The sequence below is a fragment of the Macaca fascicularis genome, chromosome 12 (assembly GCF_037993035.2).
Source record: "Macaca fascicularis isolate 582-1 chromosome 12, T2T-MFA8v1.1".
Lineage (NCBI taxonomy): Eukaryota > Metazoa > Chordata > Mammalia > Primates > Cercopithecidae > Macaca > Macaca fascicularis.
The window spans coordinates 33,694,320-33,710,936 of NC_088386.1; the positions used below are offsets into that span (position 1 = coordinate 33,694,320).

Genomic DNA, 16,617 nt, shown 5'->3' on the forward strand with positions numbered 1-16,617 from the left:
TTTTATTATGACAGCATGAACAAACTAACCTGAAATGATCTTTTGTCACTCAGAATGAGTCATGTATTGATATGCAGGATGGGACCCATTTGAGCAGGAAGTATGCCTAAGCATTTTAATCTACTTTTAAACTTCTACCTTAATTCAAAATTGTACATCTCTAAATGATTATACTGTACATAGAGTACAGTTTCCAAAGAAAAGACATGTTAAAATAGTGAACATCTGCAGAGACATGGTTAAATGAGCAAAGACAATTTGAAAGCATTTGCTGTCCTAATTCCTAGCAAGTTGACAGACAATGCCCCAAAACTCTCTATCAGATCCAGAATAAACTAATAAGCTAATCAGAGCATAACAAGTCTTTGCTAAGTGATTTCATAAGAGAACTATACGTATATTTAAGCAGCACTCTTGGGTATTTCTCACTAAATTTGCAAACTCATTCTGAGAAATATTGTTAAATATTGGTAAATCCATGGAGTATACTATTCTCACTAGTGATTAGGGCTCTAGGGTACAGAATAAAATGAAGAGGTATATAATTTCCCCCTGCGAACTCACAAATAATGAAGTTCTTTCTAAGTGTCTGCTCAAAGTTTCTGATCTTTAAGCTGTAGCATTGAGGTTCCATTTACCTAGTTATTAATGAGGACTCTTTAGGGACTTATGACCATGAACAATTTGGTCATAGCTCTCTTAAAATGTTAAAAGTTCTTTTCTTAGGAAAAATCCTTTAGTTCAAGAATTTGTTGAATAGCACGTTTATGAGGCAAATCCAGAAAACTCTGTAGGAATACTGCAATTTGCTAACCAAAGTTATTATGTCATGCCTAAGGGAGCTTGTAATTCATGAAGCTGTCAGGATTCATAGCAATCAGTAAACAGAAAAGTATTCTCATAAATAAATACTAATAATTAAGAAATATAAAAAGTGGGTTTCAAAATATCTAGTGACGGTACAAGCATTTGAGTTACTTTCATCTCCTTTGAGTGTTTTTTCTTTTCTCTTAGAGAATTATAACCTGTATCAATATCATGCCCAAATATAAGAAAACCTTCTAAATCAAATTAACAATAGCAGATAAAGTCTATTTCTGTATAGACAAAATAAGAATCACAGTAGAACAATTCTAAATAAATGACGGCTCTCTGTGTTCTCTAAATTAATAAAACAAAAATTAAAAAAAAAAATTTAGAAAAATCTATCAAGATATTCCTCTCCCCCTCCTCCTCTTCCTTTTTCTTCTTTCATTTTAGTTTTAAATTCAAGTTATAATCCAAGAAGAAATACATATTAGTCCATTTTCATGCTGCTGATAAAGGCATACCTTAGACTGGGCAATGTACAAAAGAAAGACGTTTATTTGGACTTACAGCTCCACATGGCTGGGAGGCCTCACAATCATGGTGGAAAGTCACATCTATGTGGATGGCAGCAGGCTAAGAGACAGCTTGTGTGGGAAGACTCCACTTTATAATATCCATCAGATCTCCTGAGATTTACTCACTGTCATGAGAACAGCATGGGAAAGACTTGCCCCCATGATTCAAGTACCTCCCACCAGGTCCCTCCCACAACACGTGGGAATTTAAGATGAGATTTGCGTGCGGACACAACCAAGACATGTCAAAATATAAACCTTTTTTCCCTCTACAATTATATACAACTTAATTTCATAGCTTTTTTACATTTTAATTATTCAAAACTTAGAATGGTAAAAAGGTATTAAGACTTTTTTGCTGTTAATAAATTAGTAAATATTATAGTTTTCAAACTTTTTCTTTTTTGAGAAGGAGTCTCACTGTGTCCCCCAGGCTGGAGTGCAGTAGTGCAATCTCAGCTCACTGCAAGCTCCACCTCCCGGTTTCAGGCCATTCTCCTGTCTCAGCCTCCTGAGTAGCTGGGACCACAGGCACCCACCACCACGCCCCGCTAATTTTTTTTTTTTTTTTTTTTTTTGTATTTTTAGTAGAGATGGGGTTTCACCGTGTTAGCCAGGATGGTCTTGATCTCCTGACCTCGTGATCCCCCATCTCTGCCTCCCAAAGTGCTGGGATTACAGGCGTGAGCCACCATACCTGACCCAAACTTTTTCTTTATGTTTATTCTTCCTTATTTAAGGAAAGAGGAAAAAAATAGATCATATCATGTGAGAAATTGAAAAAAAAAAAAAAAAAAAAAACCTAAACCTCTCCCTAAACATGAAAGTTTTCTTCAAAAGATAGAAAACTCTCTTAGAAGTATATTTAAGCAGTCACAGTCAGAGTTGTGTCCACTTCTACCCACTGGTACTTTATACAATACATCTTCTTGAATTCTCTAAAATGATTCTAATTTTATTATTTCTCAGTGTTCTACTTTTGAATCATCAGAGAGCATTTTCATCTAAACTATTTCATGACTGCAAATATTTAGAGAGTAAATTCATTTCCAGTCCATGGATATCAGTTTTCATGCTGAAAATCATCCAAAGCATGTCCAAGTTAATTTATTTTCCTGTTTTTGACACAAGGTGCCCATCTCTATGAGGAAAGTTGGCTAATGACCAATTTACAGAGTTTATGCTGTGAACAGCCCATACTGCCTTTATATTTTGCCTTTTTCCAAAGGATGGAAGAATCTAAAAAAATAACCCATCATAGAGACAAGTACATTTTATAGAAGAGAGATATACCTCACTGGCATTAAAAATCATGTCTAAAACCTGTAACTTTGTTCCATCTGGTGAAACAACTTTACATTCTTCTCCACAGGCCAGTGATCACTTTGCTGCAAGCTCAGGAAGGATGTTTCTCACGAATGTGATAAACTTCCTCTTCACTATTGACTCTTCTCTCACTCCCTTATCTGAAAAGACAGAGAGGCTTCCTTAACCTATACATACACATAAAGGAACATGCACATATGGTTTAAAGGGAGAACTAGGCAATTTGGATGCACCTGAAATACAGACCAATTCAGCATGTCCAATATTCATTCCAAAAATGTCATATTCTCATTATTGCACCAACTTCCCTTTCCAAAAGGCTTTTACTGTTATTAGCGTTACCATCTTATCAAACAGAGAGTGAGCACCACAGGGAGGAGGTAGCATGTTTACTGTGTTCACCACTGGAATCCCAGCACTCAGCACAGAACACTGTTGCCTTACACACAGATGATCTTCAACAAAGTATTGAATGGCAGACCAATTTTCTTAGTCACTCAGACTTAAAACCTTCTCAACATAGAAGTTATGGTTAGATAGCAAGACCATTGACCCTACCATCAAAAAGCGTGGTTTCGATTTTAGAGTTTAACATTATATAAATGCTTGACTTCAAGCAAACTGCTTACCCTCAATAGAGCTGAAAATTTGGGGCATGGGAGAATGGAGGCAGTCAAGAGAATTAATTCATTGAAATATTCAAAAATATTCATTGACTCTAAGATTTATTCTCTTCCTAAATGCTCCACATATAGGCAATAGGTCAATATAGTTTATCTTCAAAATGTTATTTGTATCTATCTGTTTTTCCCTCTTCCTGTTGCTAATCTCCTGAGAGCTGGCTTGTACCACCTCAGGTGTCAATTAACAAATTTTCCGTAGCACAGCAGAACAATTTTCCTTAAGCTTCTTTAGGCATGATGATTTTACAATGCTAGCATGCACAAGAACCTGGGATGCTTGTTATAAAGACCCATTCCCAAGACACATCTCCACAGACTTTGATGTGGCATGCCCAGGATTCTCCCAGCTGCAGTAGGTGGTCTGCAGAGGACATCCTGATAAACTTTTTTTTTTTTTTTTAAGAGATGGAGTCTCTCTCTGTCACCCAGGCCAGAGTGCAGTGGCGTGATCTTGGCTCACTGCAACCTCCACCTCCTGGGTTTCAAGCGATTTTTTTCTGCCTCAGTCTCATGAGTAGCTGGAATTAGAGGTGTGCACCACCATGTCTGGCTAATTTTTGTATTCGTAGTAGAGGTGAGGTTTCACTATGTTGGCCAGGCTGGTCTCAAACTCCTGATCTCAGGTGATCCACCTGCCTTAGCCTTCCAAAGTGCTAGGATTACAGGCGTGAGCCACCGTGCCGCACTGGACGCTGAGAAGTTTCTTCACTGCGGTGAGCAGTAAATAGGCTTAAAAAGGCATCCTCAAAAATATGAATATTTGTAATCGAATTATGTGTATGTACATTATGTGATGAAGCCTCCGTTAAAAATTCCTAAACTACCAAATGCGAAGAGCTTCCAGGTTGGTGAACACATCCCTGTGCTGGGATGCACACATCCCAGGGGCACCGCAACTCCACAGCAACGGAAGCTCCTGAACATGAGACTCTTCCAGACCTCACACCATGTATCTCTTCACCTGACTGCTCATCTGTATCCTTTCCCATTTCCTTCATAAAACTAGTAAGCATTAGCAAATATTGTGTTTTGTGAGTCCTTTCAATAAATTATTGAACCTTGATGGGGGAAAGGTTGTGGGAATTCTTGGCTTTGTAGCCAAGTTGGACAGAAGTGTGGATACCCTAGGAGTTCATTATTTGCTACTCGGGTCTGAAGGGCCTTGTAGGACTGAGCCCTTAAGCCGATAGTTAATGTCAGAATTGAATTATATTATAGAATATCAAATTGACAACCAGAGAGTTGGGAAATGGGTTACTGCAGGGGGGAAAATCCCTATATATTGGGTGTGAGAGGTGTTGTGAATAGAGAAACAGTTTTCCTTTCATTATATTGCCCCCTACTACTAGAATGAGTGCTTCTAGAACACATTCTATGTGGAAGAATAGAAATAAAACATCCAGAACATGTTGGAAAAACGGGAGTCAGCATGTGACAAGGAGAGGGAAAGAGGTTCTGTGAGAGAAATAGCCCACAAGCAATTATTTCTCATGTTCCAAATGACATCTGAAACTCTTGCAAGAGAATCTATTAGGACCGAAAGTGTGTCACTATGCAACAAAGCAGCAGTAACACATAGCACAGGGAATATCCTCTCACAAGCAAAATGCAAAATAAGCTGGCAGCAATATATAAGCTGGTAAGAATATATATTTGATAAGGATCATAGAAACTACAGCAACTTGAATACATTTTTTCAATCACTTACAGATATTTTAAGGGGCCACATCCTATAGAATCCCAGCTTTTCAGTTATAGTAATCAAAGGAGCAAAATATTAACGAGTGCCTACCTTATATCTGCAGAATGATGGGCCAGGCACCATGGAGGAAGAAGAACCAAACAATCTGCTTTGCAGGAGTTTATTATCTAAAGAAAAATTTAGAAAAGTGAGAATGTTTAAAAAATATAAGAGCACACTTAATGGTAAGCAACATACCAACACACAGCACTGTGTTGTGACATACAAAAGCATTTGATTGAATGAAGGATTGATTGAACTGATTCTTGGTCATTAGCTCACTCTCTCCTCTTCCCACATGAACCCTTGGATACTGATTCATTGTGGTTTACTTAATTTTTAAAATGTAGAGTATGTAAGATTACTCACGCTTTTCCATTCATCATACTTTCATCATCAATATGTTAACAACTCTTTTATCTCATTTTATCTTTATTTTAGTATATTGCCCCTTTTATAGTTCTCCCTCCTTTTCACCCTTCCAACCTTCCATCTAAGTGGTTATTTAACTACATTGGTTCCTTGAAAATTAGAGTGTATTTTATATGTGCTTTTAATTTGCATAAATGATAGCGGTAGTATCTTGTTTCTTGCTATTTTTATTCTTGCTAGTGTTTTTGAGATTAGATGATTCCATGCTGTCAAATGTAAATCTAGCTCATTGTTGCTAATGGTTCGTAGTATGCCAACATTCTGACATATACATACACCTCCTTTTACTTGGTCATTCCATCAGGTTTCCTGCTATCATAAGCAATGCTGCTGTGAAAATCCTCCACAAAGTCCTATGATTTTTCATGAGCTGAGTTGTAGCATCAAGCTATGCTTATTTTACTAGGTAATTTCAGCTTCTCTCCAGCATCACTGTAGTATTTTAGATTCCCACTAGCTGTGTGTATGGATCCCCCTTCCTTTTGACATATTTTCCTGCCTTCTAACTTCTGCTAATTTGGTGATTATAAAGTAATATTTTATAGTTTTAATTTTAATTTTTATTTATGTACGTAGCAGTGAGTTTGAGAATCAGTTTACGTATGTATTACCATTCACATGAATTTCCATTCAACTACTGTACTCATTTTTATAAATTTTCAGTCCTTTTATTTGGTGAATAGCATGTGTTTTTTAATGTATTTTAAATATTAAACAGTTCTCACTCTTGTAAATTCCATGTTAAAGCTTCCTATAATATGTTTTATTGGATATAAAACTCTTCTTTCGATTCAGTCAAATTCCCTAATGAAGTTTCTGTTTATTTTTGTTATTTTGTTTCTTTATTGTTATTTTTATGCCTGTGCTTTTATGGATTTTTTAAAAAAAGATACCCTTTTCTAGCTCAAAATAGAATATGCCATTCTCCTACATTCCTTTTCTCCTCTTCCTCTTCTTTTTTTAATACCCAGATTTGTCAAATGTTTGTTTTGCCAAGAAAGGCAATTAAAAATTCAACTTCATCACTGACTGTCATCATTATATAAAATAAATGAATATTTTAACACCATATTACATGGAGAAAATTTCATAATAATGATAGTCACTTACAGGTGAATAAATTTTATACTTCAAAAAACTTTCCATATCTGATATTTTTCTTCTCAGTTCACACACACTAGTTTATGAACCAATAATTGGGACCCACTGAATTAGGACATTCTCCACCTTAGAGCAGAGATGTGGGTGAAGGGACCTTGCCTAAGAATGAATGGAAGCCAAACAACTTTGATCAAGTGGATGTCTGGTGCTCTGCCAGGGGTTGGCTCAAAGTAATCTCCAGGTAGCCACTGATGTGCTTTCTGACACTACAAATTAGATCTGTCTCTTCTTGGGTTATATACACATGGAATCATAGTCTCTTTACTCTGTGGTGTCTGGGCTTTTCTGCACAGAATATTTTTGAGAGTCATCTATGTTTTTAGTGTATCAGTAATTTATTGTTTTTATTGTTGAGTAGTATACCACTGAATGAATATACCACACGGAATTTATCCATTCACCTGTTGATGAACATTTGGGCTGCTTCCACTTTTTGGGCCATTATACACAAGGCTACTGTGAGCAGTTTATACAAGTCTTTGTATAGACTTAGGTTTTCATTTCTCTTGGGTAAATAGAAGTTGACTTTCTGTGTTATATCAAAGGGTATGTCTTACCTTTTCTTGTACCTTCTTTGTTGAGTGACACTGAATATTTATAGTTCTTGTTATTTGGGGAAATATTTTGCTAACCATTATTTTTCACTGTTATTTAGTGATTTTGATTTTGTAAGTTGATTTTGTACCAACAAATGGACAGACTATTTCATTAGTTATAATAATTTGTTAGCAAGTTTGCTTTTGTGTTATGCCTAGGAGTTACAGACATAGACTATTAGTACCACGTGGTGCAGATATAATTGAGGGAAAACTCACAATCTTGTGAACTCCCATTATTCCCTAGCTTAGGCAGTGCAAATTTGGATTGCATGGGCCATGACCAGTGTTCCAATAGAAAAAGACCTTGCTCCCTGCAACACTCTACACATTGATAGAGACAAAGGACAAGGAACTATTATCACTACATTTAAAAGGAAGCTCTGATAGAGGCAGTCATGTTTTTAGAAAGGGGGCCTCTGAAAATCAGCAACTGGATCTGCATTGAGTCTCTTCCTGCATTGAGCTGGCTCGGACCTGCTCAGTCAGCTCTCAAAAGGTCAGCTATGCAAACTGCCTCCACAGAGAAAAAAAACACATATGCAGACACACCCAGATGTGTACTCCCCAGTTTGCTATGAAGCTAACCTGGAAATAACAGTAATTTTAATTCTTTCTCTCTGTTCTTTCATACCTTCTACTTGTTTTTCTTGTCTTATGTTTGCCAGTTCCAAACATATATGCAACATAGCAGTGCTATCATATACACACATTATTTCTAAACTTAACAAAAATGCATATAAATATACCATATTATATATTTATTCTACCTTTTTTGGTAATATTTTTTGATATCAGGCTAAGAAAGTTTCCTACCAACCCTACCTCACTAAGAATGTCTTCTGGTATATTTACTGAAATAATTATGAGATTCTATTTCCAAAGGGCCATGAACTATCTTGTACATGTGTCAAAATATTCTTTGTTTCCTGGTACAAACTCTATTTGATCATGATATACTTTAAATAAGCAATTAAATATATATAAAAGAAGTAAAGAGAAATAAAGTCTTAGATTTGTTAAGCTCAACACTTTTAAAGGATTCTCACATTTTTGTTTACATGTGAAGTCAGCCTATATTTTTGTATACTTGAACTACCATTTTCTGGTTTAAAGACCAGGGTTAGTGAAGGATTAAGTAAAATATAACCATTGTCTCATTGCTGTTTTAAAACAAGTAGACAGATACCAAAAAAAAAAAAAAAAAAAAATCTACCTAAAAAGGCTTCTCTGAGAAATAGAACCAAATTAGAAGACAGTGAAGAACAGGTTAGCTTAACATGTCAACTCTTATTACAAGAAAAAAAGGAGAGAAAATCTAGCTTTTATATAAGCTCAATTTAAATAACAATAGTTATAGTAATAATACAATCCTTCTACACTCTTGGAAGAAAACCAACTGTTGTAAAACATATATCAAAGAAAGGACTGCACAGGCACAAAGATAGCCTAGGCTCCCTAACTTATTCCCATATTACAGTGACCTGATAATAGAAAAACTTGGAAGTATTGGCCTAATATTTTCCGAAGGTCGTTGTAGCATCCCAAAGTAGGTTATTAGAGAAAAACTTGATAGAATGAAAAGAGAGAATAATGTAAACATGTTTCTTCTAAATTTTATATAAAAATTTAAATATTAACCTACATATTTTAAGACATCTTAAGTATTATACTATATGATAATTGATCCCTCCACTGACTCTAATCAGAGTCAGTGAAGGATACAAACCAGGTAATTGTATAGTGTTGCCTTAGCTGTTCCACCAACTAATTGGCCTCCTTGCTTGGAAAAGAAAAAAGAGTCTGTGAAGTGAGTGGTGATGGAAGAAATCCAGACAACCTGAAGCTCAGGCTGTTCTTTCTGCTTTTTTTAAAACCCAGGAGGGTTGGCCCTACCTAGAGGCAGCAGGAGAAGAAGTCAAAACTTATACCAGTTTCACCGAGAGCTGTCCAGTTTTCCTTTTCTACTTCGTGTTTTGGATTAACTTATTTGTGATAAGAAGTTTCTGTGCCTTGAAAATTTCACAGTACTCCCTTTTCAACTGCTGATCCATTGCCTTTCTGTGGGAAAAAAGAGAAATGAGGAAGCAGGTTTTTAGCTAACATTTTAATTTTCTCTAGTAGTTATTAGAATATTCAAGTAATGTCATTATTCTCATGCAAAATTTGTGCTTTCATAAATAAATCCTTCAAGATTTTCAAGTTGAGGGAAAGTTAGTGATTATAGCCTCATGGTTCTTGTTCTTTATTATAACTGCTAAATCCTCTATCTATATGCATTTTATAGTATTTACATCTTCTGTCTTTACTCTTGATCAGGTTTACTAGAAGTTGTGTGTCTTATTTTACTCAAATAACTGAGTTTTGTTTTATTTAGCCTCTCTACTGGATTTTTGTTATTCTTTGTTTTTAAAATTTGTACCTATGTAATCATTATTTCTGTCCTTATACGTTTGGCTCTGATTAATTTTTTTCTAGCTTCGTGATTTGAATATTAATCCCATTTATTTTTTCTTCTGCTTGTTTTGTGATGTATTTAAATCTATACATGTCTCTTCAAGTAAAACCAGACATTTATCCTGCAAATATTGGCCTATAGTCAAATAGTATGTGCATTAGCTCTAAGAATTCCATAATTTCTCTTATGATTTTTAAATAAAAGCCATTTAGCAAAATGTTACTTAGTATTCAGCCATATGGGATGGTTTTAGCTTTTCCTTGGACTTATTTCTAATTGTATTGCATTTTAATGTGAGTCTATATGGTATTAAATAATTTGATTATACTGAGGCCTTTCTCTGTGACCAGTATCCGGTCCATTTGCGTAACTGTTCTTTGTCCGTAAAAAGAATTTCTATCTTCTGTTTGAGTCTACAAACTTCTATGTATCTATTCATTTAAGCTCAATAATTATGTATATTTTTAATCTGCTTGATTTAACAGTTTCTGAGGTTTGTGTGTTAAATTCCCCTGTTAGAATTGTTGATTTATCTATTTTTCTCCATAGAGTCACAGGTTATTGTTCTGAATACATAGTACTAGGTATGTAAATGTTCATGATTATTATGCCTCTTATTCCTATTACAAGTGCCCTCATTGTCCTTTATGATTCCTTTTGGCCTTAAATTCAATATTAAAACCATTAATCTGACTGTTGGAGGGAGAAGGTTGCATTTACCTACTATATCTTAAGCTATTTTTTTCATTATTACTCTACTTATATTCCTTTGTTTTAGATATCACTTTTAGATAAATATTGCTGTTTTTAATCATACTTAGAAATATCTCTTAATCTTTGAGATAATCTTGAGTTAATAAACATTTATTATAACACTAATAGCCAGATACGTATTTCTGCATTTTATTTTATATTTACTACTTACTCTCTTTTTTTTTTTTCATTTCAACTTGCCTCTGATCTTTTCCTTCTCCCTCCCACCATTCATCTCTGTCAGGTTAGTACCATTCCGTAATTTTATCTGTGGATTATTCTTTATTTATTTGTGTTGTAGTCATTTTTTATTTAGAAAATAAACCTTACCAAATTATATGTTCCCACCTTCTGTGTTCATCTTTTTTCTTACTGGATTACTCTATTAGTTTGAAATGGTCTGGGTGGAGATATCATAAAACCAATTGATAATGACTTACTTTTTTTTTTTTCTCATCTAAAAAGATGCTTTGCGTTTAAGGGGCTACTGGCAACAACTCATCAGTTTAACAATATCAGGGTCAACATTTCTGCTATTCTCTTTTTGCTTCCTCTTCTTTGCAAAGTGGCTCCCATACCTCTTGACATCACTTCCGTGTTCAATTCTTCCCCTTTTACCAGTTAAAACTTTTTGGGAAGTCCCACAGCAGGCATATGCTTATATCTCATTAGCCAGGACTCCCTTGTATGTCCTCCTCTAGGTACAAGAGAAGTGAGTAAAATGAGTATTTGCTTAGCCAAATTCTATAATATATATAATTTAATGTTAACAAGAAGGAAGAAAGAGATATGTTTAGCCAACCAAAATGTCTTACACAGGTACTTCCTCCAATGTCTAACTACAATGTGCCTACATTTGGGATTGCTTGGTGGCTCTTAATGAACACTTTCAAGAACCTCTTAAACCTTTCTGTGATTCACGGAAGTGTTAAGGCATTATTTCTCTCCTTTCATCTACTTTTTCTTCATCTGTGCCTTTTTAAGGCAGATACTGACACATTAATTTCACTCTCTGTATCTTTTAACTGTTCTCAGTTTTCCAAATCCTTATTTCTTACCCTTGTCTTCCAGGAGAGTCCCCTGACAAGATAATCCCACTTGCTGCAGCACATTTCAGCTGTATTAATTCTGTGATTCAGTTCATCCACTGACTGATGGTGATAATTATGGGTTTTACACCCATTATCTTCTAAGGGTTCTTCTTCATGAATTCTTGTTACTGTTTCTTTTTACCATTAGCCTCAGTTATCTCTCTGAGAATATCTTGGGTTTTCTTGTTGTTGTTGTTTTTACTTTATCTCTTTAAAGCAGTTTTAGGTTCCTAAGAAATTAAGAGGAAGGTTCAGAGACTTCCCATGTGCTCCTTCCCCCGACACACACATCATTCCTCACCAGAGTGGTATATGTATTAAAATTGATGACTTGCATTGATAAATTATTATCAACTAGGGTTCAGAGTTTACATGAGAGTCCACTCTTGATGTAGATTCTGTGGGTCTGAACAAATACATACTGATGTGTATTCCTCAATGTAGTATCATACACAGTAATTTCATTGCCCTAAAATTCTTCTGTGTGTTACCTATTCAACCCTCCCTCCAGTCCCTGGCAACCAATGATCTTTTTACCGTTTCCATAGTTTCACCTTTTTCAGAAGTTTTACCTGTTCCATACAGTGGAATAATGCAGTATGTAGCCTTTTCTCATTGGTTCCCTCCACTCAACATTTAATGGTTTCCTTATGTCTTTTTATGACTTTATGGCTCCTTTTCTTTGGTGGTGAATATATTCCATTGTCTGGACATGCCACAGTTTGTTTATCTATTAACTTACCGAAGGACAACTTGTTGCTTCCAAGTTTTGGCAATTATAAATAATAAAGCTGCTATAAACATCCACATGAAAGTTTTTGTGTGAACATACTTTCAAGTCATTTGGATAAATACCAAGAAGAGTGAATGATAGATTGTACAAGAAGAGTAGTTTAGCTTTATAAGAAACCGTCAGAATTTATCTCAAAGTGAGTATACCATTTTGTATTCCCACCAGGAATAAATGAGATTTTCTGTTGTTCCACATCCTTGCCAGCATCTGGTGTTGCCAGTGTTCTGGATTTTTGCCATTCTAATAGATATGTAGTGGTATCTCATTGTTGTTTCTATTTGCATTTCCCTGATGGCATATGATGTGAAGCATCTTTTCTATGCTTATTGACATCTGATATCTTCTTTGGTGAGGTATCTGTTAAGGTCTTTTGACCATTTTTTAATTAACAAATGTGACTGTACTGCCTCTAATCCTGATTTCTGTACTCTCAACTGGTTATGTTGGTTTCTTTTCTCATCCTAGTTCCTTTATCTATACAAATAGTATGCTACCTCTTTTTTAATATTGTAAAACTGAAAGATAGTATGTGCATAAGCATCTGCTATGTAGAAGGAAATTGATACTAGTTTCCCCTTCTTCCATCCAATCAAAATCCTGCCCCAATCAAATATTATTTCTTCACTGAAGCCTTTTTCTATTATTGGAATCTTTACTCTCTTCTTCTAATTAAGAAATCTTAGATATTTCGGAACTCATTTTTATCAAATAAAAATATGCTACAACTTTAAATCATCTTAGAAATCTGTTAGGCTTCACTTATTTTAGTAACATGCATGATCACTGACTAGGTCAAAAGCAGAGTAGAAATAGAACCCAAATATTAACTCAGTCCACTACACTATGCATAATTCAATAATAAATTGCATTCTTTCTTTTGAAAAGACTGCTGCTTAATGTCATTTGTGTTGCCTCCACAACCAAGCTATAAATTCATCAGGATGGGGTATCCGTGGCCGGAGGCCTCTCAGGACAGATCAGACATTTTGTAATCATGCCTGAAATAAACACTCACCACCTCGATGAGCCACAGGTTCAACTCCTGGCAGAGATGTGTATCCTTATTGATGAGAATGACAATAAAATTGGGGCTGAGACCAAGAAGAATTGTCACCTGAATGAGAACATCGAGAAAGGATTATTGCATCGCGCTTTTAGTGTCTTCTTCTTCAACACTGAAAATAAACTTCTGCTACAGCAAAGGTCAGATGCTAAGATTACCTTTCCAGGTTGTTTTACTAATACTTGTTGTAGTCATCCATTAAGTAATCCAGGTGAGCTTGAGGAAGATGACGCCCTTGGAGTGAAGCGAGCAGCACAGAGGCGGCTGAAAGCTGAGCTAGGAATTCCCTTGGAAGAGGTTCCTTCAGAAGAACTTAATTATTTAACACGAATTCACTACAAAGCTCAGTCGGATGGTATCTGAGGTGAACGTGAAATGGATTACATTTTGTTTATGAGGAAGAATGTAACTCTGAATCCAGATTCCAATGAGATTAAAAGCTATTGTCACGTGTCAAAGGAAGAAATAAAAGAACTTCTGAAAAAAAGCAGCCAATGGTGAAATTAAGATAATGTCATGGTTTCAAATTATTGCAGAGGCTTTTCTCTTTAAATGGTGGGATAAATTAAATCATTCGAATCAGTTTGTTGACCATGAGGAAATATACAGAATGTGAATACATAGGTGAAGGATTACTGAAAAATTTCTCTACTTAACAAACTTAGAATGACTTTTTTCATTTAAATTTAGTTCTCTATCATCAATGTATTATATACACTGATACTTTACAACTTGTGTGTAAAAAAATAACTTATAACTTTGTATAACACCCCCTGTATATATGTTCTGTTTCCAAACGACATTTGTGAGAGATTATTGTAAAATAAGAGAGAGCAAATAAAAATGTAACCTGTGCAACACATGCTTATGGAAAATTTGAACAAATGAGTGAAGCCCTGTGTTTTTAGTAAGCTGTAATAAACATTTCCGGAGCACTCGCAGAGCACTTTTTATTTGCCAGGTGCTTTAAGTATCATTAAATTTTCAGAGTTCAGAAAAATGTGCAAAGGAAAATGTTGCTTAGCTCCTTCAAAACAGTCCTAATTAACTTTCATATTAACAGATTAAACTACCAGAGCAGGTTCAAGGAAAATTAAATGATATGAACCCTAATTTGTATCATTCTAAGTTGATTGTGTGGTTTATTCATTCTGGAAATACGTTGATACTTAAAGTCAGCCATTGCTTTTGATAAGTGATATTGATTAGGTTAAATCTTCTTTTAAATAGTATTTGCCAATTAGCAAAGTCTGTGTTTTCAGAATTACAGTGGGCACAGAGGTGTTCATAAAATGGGAATGGAGTCCCACTCAACAAGAGTTGCTTAACCTTGACAATGTTAACATTTGGGCTGGATAAAATCCTTGTGTGTGGGGGTCCATCCTGTGCATTCTAGGATGGTGAGCAGCATCCCCGGACTGCACACTGGATGCTGTTAGCATCCCTCTCCCATGACACCCACAATTATACCAGATGTTGCCAGATGCCCCTGGGGGACACAGTCAACCTCCAACTGAGAACCACTGTTCTACAGAGTCAGGCAATATTGTAGGGAGAAAAAAATAACAATGACAAAGGCCAGTGTTCATGTTCAATGGATTGAGATTATGGAATGTGTATATTAATGTTAAAAATTATATCTTGATCAATGTACTTTTATAAACTTGCCATAGATATCTCAAATTTGAAATCTCACCACAGCTTTATTATTCTTAAATGCTGTATGATAATAAAACAAAAAATTTATTTCTTACAAAGTTAAAAAATTCATCAGGATATTCATTCATTCATTCATTCATTCACTCATTGACTATTTTATCTATCAATTAGTTATTGATCATGAACATAAACCAGGCATTATTCTGAATGAATATACAAGAATGAAAAACAAACACAGCAAGTATCAAGTTTTATACATATCCAATTATAGCATGAATCACATACTGAGCACATTATTACTCAATCCTTACTTGTTTGATTGACCTTAACAGACAATTGCATATAGCGATAACTAAATAAGTAGTATTTTATTATTTGGATTTCAATGTGAAAAAGACAATTAGTTTTTCCTCCAATGTCTAGTACTTTAGTCTCTGCATTAAGATACTTTTCTTTTTCTTTTAGGGTAATTTCTCTCCCAAGAGATATCTTCAAGATTTCAGCAACTTCATTGATAAGTTCTTCTCAACAAGACATGTCCAGATGTCTGAATCCCGGGAATTAGATAGCTTGAAATGAAGCTTGGGATTCTTGATAAATATGAAAAACAGAAAAAGTCACTTAAAGGGGCAAGAATATGTAAAAAGGTTTCCATATCTCATATCATATGAGAAATGTGCTGAAAATGATAAATATTTTCACTAAAACTGATTATAATTCAAGATGCTATTAGGGAAACAGATTTAATTGTGTTTGTCTTAGACAAATTAGTTTTGGTTAAATGAATCTCTGGTGGATTGGACCAGGAGAGGTAGTACGAAGCATCTTTATTGTAAGGACCTCAATGAACTTCAGATATTTGGAAAACTGAGGTGGCAGAAAAATCTGGTATTTGCGTCCTGCACAGGTGAAGAGTGCCTGGTAAAAGAAGTACCTGTGTACTTTCTAAGAGCAGAACAATCTGCTGAATCATGAAAATCCTAAAGACAATTTTTTTCTTTTTTAATCCAGAGGTGGAAAAAGGGAGACGGAGCTGTACAATAGAAAGATTCCAAGATTGAAAACATAGGCACAGGTGTGCACCCATTGTGTAGCAGGTATCTCCAGAGACTATCTAAATTCTGGTTCTACTTTTGGGAATTAATGTCTTCACCTGTAAATTGTGGCATCTGGCTCATAATAGAGGCTTAGTAGCCGTAGCTACTACTACCATCACCTTCATCATTACCACCACCAACAAAAAAGATGAAAGAGACAGTGAAGCTATTTAGAATAGTGGCTACATGATTAAAAGTTATCTTGCACAGGTGAAGAGGTATGTATCATTGCTTGCATAAGGTTTTTTTTAAAGTTATCAATTATCAAAGCCAGAATTCTCAAAGTCCAAGGTCCATACACTGGATGCAATGTTTTGCATCTTTTCCTGCAGCCACAGGATGGGAGTTTTGCCAATGTGTTGACAAGGGCCTCTGACAT

The 16,617-nt window shown here is 35.2% G+C and overlaps 1 long non-coding RNA gene and 1 pseudogene across 1 annotated transcript; one reads left to right on the forward strand and one right to left on the reverse strand.

The window, feature by feature from the left end:
- Positions 1-1,043: 1,043 nt before the first annotated feature.
- LOC135966527 (uncharacterized) lies at positions 1,044-9,386 on the reverse strand. Its single transcript, XR_010579861.1, has 3 exons — positions 9,256-9,386; positions 5,187-5,263; positions 1,044-2,851 (listed from the first exon to the last, which is right to left on the reverse strand). It is a non-coding gene; the product is annotated as an uncharacterized lncRNA (long non-coding RNA).
- On the forward strand, positions 8,487-14,113 carry LOC123567892 (isopentenyl-diphosphate Delta-isomerase 1-like; annotated as a pseudogene).
- The last annotated feature ends 2,504 nt before the right edge of the window (positions 14,114-16,617 follow it).